The sequence below is a fragment of the Petaurus breviceps genome, unplaced genomic scaffold (assembly GCF_028583685.1).
Source record: "Petaurus breviceps papuanus isolate PSGF00001 unplaced genomic scaffold, PetGlider_PUasm1.0 90879, whole genome shotgun sequence".
NCBI lineage: Eukaryota > Metazoa > Chordata > Mammalia > Diprotodontia > Petauridae > Petaurus > Petaurus breviceps.
The window spans coordinates 2,927,597-2,939,476 of NW_027187368.1; the positions used below are offsets into that span (position 1 = coordinate 2,927,597).

General features: G+C 40.0%; 1 protein-coding gene across 4 annotated transcripts in view; it reads left to right on the plus strand.

The window, feature by feature from the left end:
• GGTA1 (glycoprotein alpha-galactosyltransferase 1 (inactive)) overlaps positions 1-11,880 on the plus strand; it is a 137,444-nt gene that overhangs the window by 77,183 nt on the left and 48,381 nt on the right. The window lies entirely within an intron of this gene.

Genomic DNA, 11,880 nt, shown 5'->3' on the forward strand with positions numbered 1-11,880 from the left:
GTCAAAGGGACGTGTCCAAGTTTGGGCAGGAAAAAGGTGCTAGTTTTCTAGTATTCTTAGTTACTTCTTCTACTTTTCCATTTTCATCGATCCTTATGATAGGTTCAGCTTGCCACACACCCCTCTTCCTTCTTCTGCCAATAAATAGTCTAACACTAATAGGTGCTGAATGACTGCCTCTCTTGTTTGAGTGGCCTTATCAGCTAACAGGTCTAAAACTCTCGCAGTTTGGTTGATCATAATCTTTATTACTGTCTGAAGCCTTATGAAACTATTTACTATGTAAATGGGCATCCTGTAACCCTAACTCCCATTTCCCCTTTAGGTAAGATCGACACATTGACATATTACAAAGGGGCAGTCCCCTTTATGAGTACAGATCCAGAGACCCAAGAGAAAATAATAACAATCAGTTGTCCCTTCAAGGTCCAAAAGTCTCTTCTCACACAGCTGTCTTGGGGAGAGACAGGATACCATCTGATGGAAATCCTCTGGTCCTTAGGGTGCTTGTTCCAAACATCTTCAATAACACCCCTCAGCCTCTTTGTCTTCCATCTTCTTTTGCCCGCTCTTCTACAAAAGTGACCTTGGAATAATTTTAAATGACCATTCCTAAACCTTATACCCTTATTATTCTTACAAAATCAAAACTGGAACCTTGGCCAATTGTCATGTTCAAGAAACTCACATTAGAACCCAGTTTCTTTCTTTCTTTTTTTTTTATTAAGCAATCAGGGTTAAGTAACTTGCTCAAGGTTACACGGCCAGTTATTATTTCTGGGTGTGGTGCTGAGTATCTGAGCCCGGATTTGATCCAGGTCATCCCGACACTGGAGCCGGTGCTCTTACTCGCCGAGCCACCTGGCCGCCCCTAAGCACTTGGGGTTAAGTAACTTGCTCAAGGTTACACGGCCAGGTGTTTCTGGGTGGGTGCTAAGTGTCTGAGCCCGGGATTCGATCTCCAGGTCTTCTCAACACTGGAGCCGGTGCTCTTACTCGCTGAGCCACCTGGCCGCCCTCAGAACCCTGTTTCTTATACTTTACATTAATCCATGATCAATTCCTCCACCAGGGTATCACTAAGGAATTTACATTATGTTGTCACTTTTTTCAAACAGTAAAACAGTCTCAACTTCTGGTCATGTTACGCTTTTCTAAAGTATTTGCAAAGTAGGTCACAAACTGTTCTTCTTTTAACATTAACTAATTATAATAAAACTGAGACAAGTATGATATTAACCAGGTAACAGGATAGTATACTCACAAGCCCTTGATCCTATACTATTATATTACAAAGACCTAAAGAACCCTGACTTACACAGGAATACCTATGCTAACAACAGATACCAAGTCTAAATAACCAGTTGTTGCTATTTGGGCTAAAATCCCAAACCTAATAGCTCAATCTTATAGTAACTTAAGATGTTCTAGAATCAATTATTTAATAGATTCAGTACTATGCTTAGAAAACTTTTGGTTATAGAAATTTGCCATTAAGAGAGTTGGGACATAACTAAAAGAAGGAAATAACATCACCCCAACTTCATGTCAATTCCAGGCAGAGGTATGTCAAACTGCAAACTGAATCACTGAGTCAGGTCTCTGCCAGATGTCAGCGAGGAAATTAAATCGAGAGGCTCTCAACTCAGCACAAAAAGCCATTCTCTCAGGCTCCCCGGTGAGATCACCCTCTGCAATTCATAGGTGTATCTTCTCTGGCATCATGAATCAGTGGCTCAGACAGCCTTTAGCCTTCCTTGATATCCACACCTGGAGTTAGACTCAGGAAAACATTCAGTTAACAATACCATCGAATCTTAAATAGCAAGCTCTAATAATCAGCCTCAGATATGACTATAACCTCACATTGGTTAAGGAACATCTTTAAAGTGAGTCTCAAATAACCTGCATTCCTTTCTATACTCATTCTTGTTCATAAAAATCAAATCTTCCATTGATATCACAAGTTACTGCTCTAACAGATTTGCAACTGCTTCCCAAACTTCTATATCTTCCTCTGACCATGCTTGGTCTGAACTTACACTGAAATTCTCTTCCCCAAACTGAAGATGTCTCTGATTTAGTCCCAGTAATTAATTCATTCAATTGTATTAATACTCAATTGCTCTTACATCACTTTGAAATATACAAGGATACCATTCCACATAGATACACCTTTATAATAGTAACTTTAAATCCCAGCCTCAGTCCATGGGATAATGATTCAACATTGAATTTGTATCCTTATTTCTTTTCCTTCTAAAATTTGACTGAGCTATTAACATCTGTCTTCTTAAATTACTTCCTCATACTCTCCCTGCATACTTAAACCACCTGGAGCTGACACAAAGGTATACAGAGCAACTATCTAGAGACAGGAGGGGCTTGGATAACCCTCATTTGTCCCCAAACCTTATCTGTCTTCCATATTTCTAACCAAGTCTTTATTTATCTTCCCACACCTCTAATTCCATTACTAGCATAACTGCTCTGTGCTGGAATCCCAGCTTAAACAAAACACAAAGGTTAATGGCTAACCTCACAGGTTGATGAATTTAGGTATCTAATCATTCCCATAACACTCAAAAAGAATGTTCTTATCTTAAACACCAAGTCTCACTAATTACAATTTAGAGTTAGATACAGTTATTTTACTCTCATTGAATTGCAATAAACAATAAAGATTTACCAGGACTCACAAACTTAAAAAATTTCATTTAACATCTTTCTCCTCTCATTTTTAAACTTGTCCTGGTGTAAAAGCCAATTGATAGCCAATTTCTATTTATTGTACATGAACTTGCAACTCCTCAGCAAACCCAAGTTCATTGCTTAGGAACATCATTACTAAAACAAGTTCTTTTCCCAGGGCTGATGACCCTGCCCACACAGATGGCTTTCAGGGGCCTTGGTGAGTTTATAAGATAAGAATTGAAATGGACCCCAGGTAGGGGCTGATCCTAATGTCCCTTCCTGCAACCCCCATACATACAGAAGGACTGTTCTGAATGAGTAGAACCAGTCAGGATAATATTTTCCACCTAATCCCTCCTTTCCATGCACATTAATAATCTTAGGTTTTATCTTCAAAACGGTAACTCACAGTTTCATCAAATCACTCTAATTAAAACACAAACAATTAACTTCAGTGTTTCTAGATCATATGAAAATTATAGATCTAATGGGCAGTCTACTCCACCTGCAGTCCCTCCCCCTGCTTCCTTTTTCCCCAGGGCTGAGGAGAAGGGAGTAGAGGAAGGGAATAATGGAATTTCTTCCCCCATCCTGGGTCATAAAATTTTTCTTGTCTCTCCTAGCCTGTGCCTCCCATTCTGTTCTCAGTCTTCCCCTGTAAAAATTCTAAAACTACTCCACTATTAAGAAACCTCTGTATAAGCCTCACTTCCCAAATACTGGGGTCCCATTTAGCCTTGTCATGTGCAATCTCTTCCCCTTTCTCATACCAGATTTTCCAAACATATAAACTACCCATAAGCATATTTGGAACATTTCCATTAAATTTTGGCCTAATTGTCCCCTATATCAATCTGTGTAACCAATTAGTTTGCAAATAGAAATTCAGTAGGCCTGGGAGTAGAAGCAGGAAATTCCACGACCTCCCCCCACAACCACCTCAAATACCTATGAAATATGACTCTAAACAAATTTTAGAGTTACAGAACCCACGAAGTGACAGAGAGAAACAAATCTCCCACTGAAGTTAGTCTGGCAGGCCAACAGGAAGGGTTCATTGCAGTGCACTCGGAGCCCAGCACAGTCCCATGTGAGCCATGTGGTTTTGGCCCCAGGGAGGCAGCTGGGGCCAGATTAGTCTTCAGGAGAGTGAATCACCAGCAGCTGTGGCAGTTTCCAGACTTTTCAACCCATAAACTCCAAAAAGAAAGTTAAAGGTCAGTCAGGAGCTCTGTTGGAAAGGAAGGGTGTGATCTTGCTCCTGCCCACAGCGGGAGAGGTAGTGGAAGCACTACAGCTGTAGCATCCGCTTCATGGCTGCCTCAGGAGCTCCTGGCCTACAGATCATGGGGAGGCCAAGTGACCATTCAGAGGGTAATCGCTCTTGATTTGACTGACTTGGATCTGGGTCACTTTCTTGGGTAGTGGTCCTGGGGTTCGGAACACCAGTTTGCCAGTGTGGTGTCTGTAGAGAGGTGTAATGTAATGCCAAGCAAAGGCAACTCCCCAAGGTTCAGAATACCAGCATAGGTGCTCTCCATTTTATTCAGTGACAAATTAAGAACAGAGAAGATCAAAATATGACATCATTCAAAATACAGCATTTACTAAGTGTGATTAAATAATCTCCAAGTACTACCCCACCCCAGGACCTTCCATTCATTCAATCAATTACGAAGTCCCTGTTCTAAATACTACTCCACCCTTAGGCTGTACCTTCATTTAGTCCACCACAAAGCCCCTCTTCTCAAATGGAGATTAGTTTCCAAACATAAGTAAAGTACATTCATTTGTTCAACCATAGAACACAAAAAGGTCAAAAGTTCCCCACCCCTGGATCACAATTGAATCTACCCCAGAGTTACATCAAGTTTAAGTACAGCACTTAATACCCAAATGGAGGTCTTTTCTTCATCTTGACAGGAGGCAAGTTCTCAGCAATCTTTGTTACTGGGGAGACAAAGCTTAGCAAGGCCACAAGATACTTGCCAGTCTCTTCATTAATTCATCCTCTGTCTGTAGAACAGTCCTAGAACCCCTGAAAACATTAGCAAAACCCTCTCCCAGGATTTCTGTAAACATACAACAAGAAAATCCTTCAGGGCTTCTGAACCAACAGAAAGGTTCCCAGACCCCTGCAACAACAGCACTGTCCTTCACCAGTGGACAGTATTCACTCTCTGTCTGCAGGACAGTCTTAGTAGCTCTGAACCAACAGAAAGGTTTCCAGACCCCCACAACAACAGCACTGTCCTTCACCAGTGGACAGTATTCACTCTCTGTCTGCAGGACAGTCTCAGGAGCTCTTAGACAACAGCCAGGTTCCAGGACTTCTTCAACAACAGGACTGTCTTTCACTAGTGGACAAATCTGGCAAAACAACATCAAAACAGACAAAGTACCAGCAAAACAGCCATGTTTCCTCAGTCCTTGGCAGCTCTGGGGGCAGGTCTCAAAAGTCCAGGGCAATTCAAAGTGTCCCTCAGCAATCCTCTCAGTCTTTCTCTGCCTCCACGAGGGTGCTGCTTCCAAAAAGTTCTTCTGCCTCTCTCTTGTGTCTCTCCAAATCTACATCACCAGCTCCTCCCAGTTCAGGACTCTTTTCAAGTCAACAAGTCCATCCCTCAGGTGGGATTAACAAGCTCTGGGTTTTAACACAATCAATTTGAAAACCAAGCCAATATAGGGGAATCTTTATATTCCATTACTATCACAAGAGGGCGCCCTCCTCAGACCTCTGACAACATCTGTGAAAACCCTAGCTCTTTGGGACAAAGCTTTCTTGTCTGAAAGCAGAGTTCTACAGTGACAAAGAGCTCAGAAGTCAAGCAATTGACTAGCAAGATGAGCAGACAGAAGAAGTGCAATCAGACCATAGAATCTTTTGGGGGGCACAAAGAAGATCAAAACATGGAATCAGAAGACAACAAAATCAAAACTCTTGCATCAAAAGCCTCCAAGAAAAATATGAATTGGTTACAGGACATAGAGGAGCTCAAGAAAGATTTTGAAAATCAAGCAAGAGCAAAAATGGGGAAGAGAAATGATAATGATGCAAGAAAATCATGAAAAGGAAGTCAACAGCCTGCTAAAGGAGGCCCCCAAAATACTGAAGAAAATAAAACCTTAAAAAATAGATTATTTCAAATGGCAAAAGAGACCTAAAAAGCCAATGAGGAGAATGTCTTAAAAAGAAGATTTGGCCAGATGGAAAAGGAATTTCAAAAACTCACTGAAGAGAATAATTCCTTCAAAATTATATTGGAGCAAATGGAAGCTAATGACTTTATGAGAAACCAAGATACTATAAAACAAATCCAAACAAATGAAAAAATAAAAGGCAATGTGAAATATCTCATTGGTAAAAAAAAAACACTGACCTAGAAAATAGTTCCAGGAGAGATAATTTAAAAGATATTGGGCTACCTGAAAGCCATGATCAAAAAAAGAACCTAGAAATGATCCTTCAAGACATTATCAAGCAAAATTGCCCTGATATTTTAGAACCAGAGGGCAAAATAGAAATTGAAAGAATTCACCAATCACCTCTTGAAAAAGATCCCAAAAAGAAAACTCCTAGGAAATTATAGCCAAATTCCAGAGTTCCCAGGTCAAGGAGAAAATATTACAAGCATCCAGGAAGAAATAATTTGAGTATTGTGGAAACACAATCATGTGGAAACACAAGATCTAGCAGCTTCTACATTAAGGGATTGAAGAGCTTGGAATATAATATTCCAGAGGTCAAAGGAGCTAGGACTAAAACCAAGAATCACCTACTCAGCAAAACTTAGTATAATGCTTCAGGGGAAAATAGGGTCATTCAATGAAATAGAGGGCTTTCAAGCATTCTTGATGAAAAAAACAAAGCTGAACAGAAAATTTGACTTTGAAATACAAGAAGCAAGAGAAGCATGAGAAGGTAAACAGGGAAAAGAAATCATAAGGAACTTATTAAAGTTGAACTATTTACATTTCTATATGGAAAAACAATCATTGTAACTCATGATATTTTTCTCAGTATTAGGATAGTTGATGGGAATATATATGTATACATATATGTTTATTTAGGAGGGTATATGTGCATATAAATACATATGTGAGTGTATATGTATGTACATGTATAAATAGAGGGCACAGGATCAGTTGAAGAGGAAGGGATGATATCTAAAAAATAAAATTAAGAGGTGAGAGAGAAATATAATGAGAGGAGATAGAGAGAGATAGAGTAGGTTAAATTACCTCATATAAAAGAGGTAAGAGAAAACTTACAATGGAGGGGAAGAACAGGAAGGCAAAAGGAAATGGGGCAACCTTACTCTTACTGAATTTGGCTTAAGGAGGTAATAACATACACAATAAATTGGGCATGTTACCCTACCAGAAAGTAGGGGGGAAGAGTATAAGAGCGGGGAGGATAAAAGGGAGGGCAGATTGGAGAGGAGAGTGGTTAGAAGTACACACTTTTGAAAAGGGACAGCATCAAAGTAGAAAACAGAATAAGTGGGGGGGGGATAGGATGGAGGGAAATATAGTCATTTTTTCACAATACATCTACTATGGAAATGTTTTGTGTAACTACACATGTATAACCTATATTGAATTGCTTTTCTTCCCAGTAGGGGTGGGTAATGAGGGAAGAAGGGAAAGAATCTGGAAATCAAAGTTTTAAAATCAAATGTTTATATATATATATATATTTTTTTTTTTTACATGCGACTGGGAAATAAGATGTACAGGCCCTGGGGTCCATCTTGCCCTGCTAGAAAGTCAGAGGGGGAATTGGGAGGATATAGGAGAAAGCAGATTGGTGGAAAGGGTATTCAGTAGAACGCTATTTTGGGGTGGAGAGTAGGGAAGGGATGGGGAAAAAATTTGTAACTTGAAATCTTGTGGAAATCAATGTTGAAAAGTAAAAATAAACAATTGAAAATATTTTTTTTTAACTGATGAAAGGATATTTCTTAAAATTGTTAACCTTAGAAAATACCACACAATAAAGCAAATGATTTTATAAGACAAAAAAAATTCAGTAGGCCCTCTATAAATCACACCAAAGATCTTATAAAACATTTCTCCATAAAGTTCCAATCAGATGAGCCAAAGGGTTTGGCTCAGATGAAAGACCTAAGGAACCAAAATTTATAGTAACCAATATCTTTACCATAGCCACTATTTCTATAGTATTAAGATTTCCTAATTTCTTCTTCTTCTTCTTCTTTTTTTTTTTTTTTTTTTTTTGCTTTTTGGAGGGGGAAAGGCAGGGCAGTTGGGGTTAAGTGACTTGCCCAAGGTCACAAGGCTAGTAAGTGTTAAGTGTATGAGGTCACATTTGAACTCAGGTCCTCCTGACTCCAAGGCAGGTACTCTATTCACTGCATCACTTAGCCTCCCCTGGATTTTCAAATTTCCCATAACTTTGCCCATTGGTTAACTAATCAGGCTACAAATTTCACTTTCCAGTCCCTGATACTAATGTTCTCTTTAACATCCCCAAATCCTTTTAAGTGAGATGGGAGTGGCTAAGGAGGAAATGGGCTTGAAGGCACCTTTTACTCCAGTGCAAACACCTCTTATCTTCCAGATTTTTGCTTTTGCTTCTGCCTCTCCCCTTTACCAATCTCCACTCAAACTGCCCCAGATGTTTTTTTTTAAAGGATTTTCACTTACCCCAATCCTGCTCACTCTTCCAGCACCAAAGAAAGTTGGGGTTAAGTAAAACATGTGATAATTAACATACTAAAAAAGTTGAATTCCTCTCAGCCTTCTGCAGAGAGCTTCTTATAATGTAGAATTATTATTAAACAGAATGCTGAAACCCCAAAATAATTCCATTATCAGACAGAAGACCCCTTTAATTTTGCACTTCCAAATACACTGCCTGAGATCAGATACATTGATTTTAAAACAAAGATAAAATACAGATTTTTCTAACTTTGAGGCCCTAATCAACCCTAATTCAAAGACTCAGTTTTCCTTTTTTAGCTGCCAGTTAGAGATCCTTTGTTCTGCTAATTAATCCCACCTAAGACCTGTGGAGGAGCTTTCCAAAGCTAGCCAGCCAAAAAACCTCCTAAAGGTTTTTTCTTTAGATGCATTTCAAATTTACCACCACAAACAGGAAATACTTCACACACACACACACACACACACACACACACACACACACGACACAGCAGCATTATAAGGTCCAGTTTAGAAACCTGTTTAGAATTCGAATTCAGACTGGTCAAGAACTCGGAGTTGTAATTTATTCTGACTTACTTCTAGCCAATTTCAAAAGGATCCTTCCCAGATTTTTCTTCCTTCTCTCCCTCTTGTACTCCCTCTCTCTGCTGGGGAGCAGGGGTGGGGGATGGGGAGGAGAGTGTAGGGAGAATATTACCAGTACCTCTCCCAACTGGCCACAGACACAGTGCCTCGAGGGATCCATCCCCCATTAGGTATCCTCTTTCTCCTCATCTCAGCTCTCCTGAGATGGCCAAAACCTCACTCCAATGACCCAAACTCAGGCTAGACTAGTTATATGTGTGGGATTCCTGGGCTAGTTTCACTTCATCTTCACCTATGTTCCTGGATCTGCAGCAATGAAACAAAATAGTCCTGGGAATTTCATAGTCCAAAGAAGAAAAGCCTGTGGACAGTCGGGCCCATTGGAAAATGGGGGGGGGGTCCCTCTTTTGTCTACATCTTTCTGATGCCATATAAATACTGGACGAGCCCCTCCCCCCCCCCAATGGTTATAAACATCTCAGTCTAGGAATAAAAAAATACTTGTTAGAGAGCCAGGAAGGTTTTCATTATCTTTATTTTACATATATTATCTCTTGAATAAATGGGTAGCCTCCTTAAAAGACTGCAAAGAATCAGACAAATGCAAGTCCTTTTATGCTGCTTCCATCTGAACTTTCTGCCTTGTTCCTCCCTTCAGAACTAAGATTGGTTCCATCTCTTTTGGGTTACAATCTGTCTGACCTGCCTATTACATATATGTTTCTCCCTCCCAACATGAGCTTCATGTGTCCCATGATCGAATAATGATGCTCCAATTCTGTGGGGGGGTCTGTCAGCTAATATGTATGAGGCTAGTTAAGCATGCTTATTAATGAAAAGTTGGTGACCATCCCTTGACCACCTCCCAGTCAGTTTGAGTAAGCCTAGCTCAGGCCCCTTCCAGGAGGAAACTTACAGATTTCTTCCAGCTATATGATTGGATAGGGTGCTCTACCCTTCCTCCCTTATCCTGATTTATACCTTCCTGCACGTCCTGTGCAGTGTCTGTTTTTAGAACACCCGTTGTTCCTGTAGAATCTGTGGAAACCAAATTACCAGCATTTCTCACACATGGCTTCCTTCTCTTACTCCACTGTCTTATATCCCCATGCTCAGTCAAAAGTTGCAAGAAAGTAACTTAGTCTGTGACTAGATGATTAAATATGATAGATGTAAAGGCCTATGGTTCATATCATTAGTTGAACAAGTTATCGGGAAGGGATGACTGGACAGCAGTTTATGTGAAGAGGATCTAAGAATTTTGGTGGGCCTTGACCTTAATATGAATCCTTTAGTGTAACATGGCAGCCCAAAAGGCAAATATAATCTACAACTTCAACAAAAAGTAGAATGACCAGGAAGAGGGATGCAAGAACCTCAATTTGTTCCTCTTGAGTTATATCTCTAGCAGGGCTTATTAAACTTTTTCTACTAGTGACCCCTTTTTGACCTCTTTTTCACAGTTCTGCAGCTTGGTTGGTGTTGCGTGACCTGAGGGCCTGCTCAGTGCAAACTGCCCATGCTTTGTTCTCAGAACCAAGGCTACTGTGAAGTTTGGCAATACAACATAGGCAAGCAACAACAGAAACACCTTGGATTCATTACATGTTTGATTTTGAATTAAATTTTGGCTGTTGTGTATTCAGAAACCTTTTACTGTTGCTAAATTTTCCACGACCCAGTATGGAGTAGCAACCCACAGTTTAAGAAGGACTGATCTATAGTATGGCATTCAGTTCTAAGCACTACATTTTATGAAAGACATTGACAACCTACACTAACTCCAGGGCAGAGCATATGGATTGACATGTCATGCAATAGTTGGGAAGGAACTGGATACATGTAGCTTTGAGGAGAGAAGACTTATAAAAGATATTTTCATATATTTGAAGAGCTATACTCAGGAAGAGGGATTAGACTCATTCTTCTTCTCAGAGAGCAGAACTAGGAGTGGAACAATAAGTTGGAGAGAGAAAGATTTAGTGTTGATATAAGGAAAACTTTTCTCAGTGGAGATCATTGAGTTGAGGTAGAATGATGACTTGTTGGGGGTATTACGGAGAGGATTCTTTTTCCTAGTATCAGTTGTACAAGGTTATCTCTGACATACCTTCCAAGTCTGAGATTCTGGGATTCTGTACCATGCCACTGGGAATTTACATTTACTGTTCTTTCCTCTTCCCAGAAACATAGAACTGATAAAATGGGGAAGGAGATGTCCCCATGCACATTGTTTTCTTTATTTTTAGTACTGCTGCTAATCTAATAAAATATAACCAATGATTTGTGTAGGGTTTTAAGATAACAGACATTGGCACCTTTGAATACAATGATAATAGAGAGTCCCAGGAATTTATTGAGCAGTGAAATGATATAGGCAGGCCTACACTTTAAACAAATCATTTTGACAGCTGTCTTGTGGGTGGATTGAAAAGAGGAAAGACTCAGGGTAGGGAGATAAATTAGGAGGCTAAAATTGCAGTAGTGCAGGTGAGAAGTGATGAGGGCTTGAACTAGGATGGTGGCAGTTGGAGTGAAGAGAAAGGAATAGATGCCAGGATTTAGCAACTGATAGGACATGCGGAGCAGGGAGCATAAGGAGTCAAGCATGATTATAAGATGCCACCCTGGGTGCCTTCAGTAGTAATAGGGAAGTTTATAAGAAGTGGTAGGTTTTTTTTGGGGTGGGAAGCAAGCATAGATAATATAAAGAGAACTAAAAATCTGTGAAAATCCATCCATGTCTGCTTATCATGTGGATTTTTACTTAACAGTTGTCGTAAATTTGAATAAAGAACCTTCTGGTAAGTTGAGAGACGCCACTGGAGCCATTAGGTGTTCTGGGAGATAGAGAGCTGGGTATGCTGGGAGTGCAGAGGCAGGGAGAAAATTGATACCTGCACAGCTGCTATT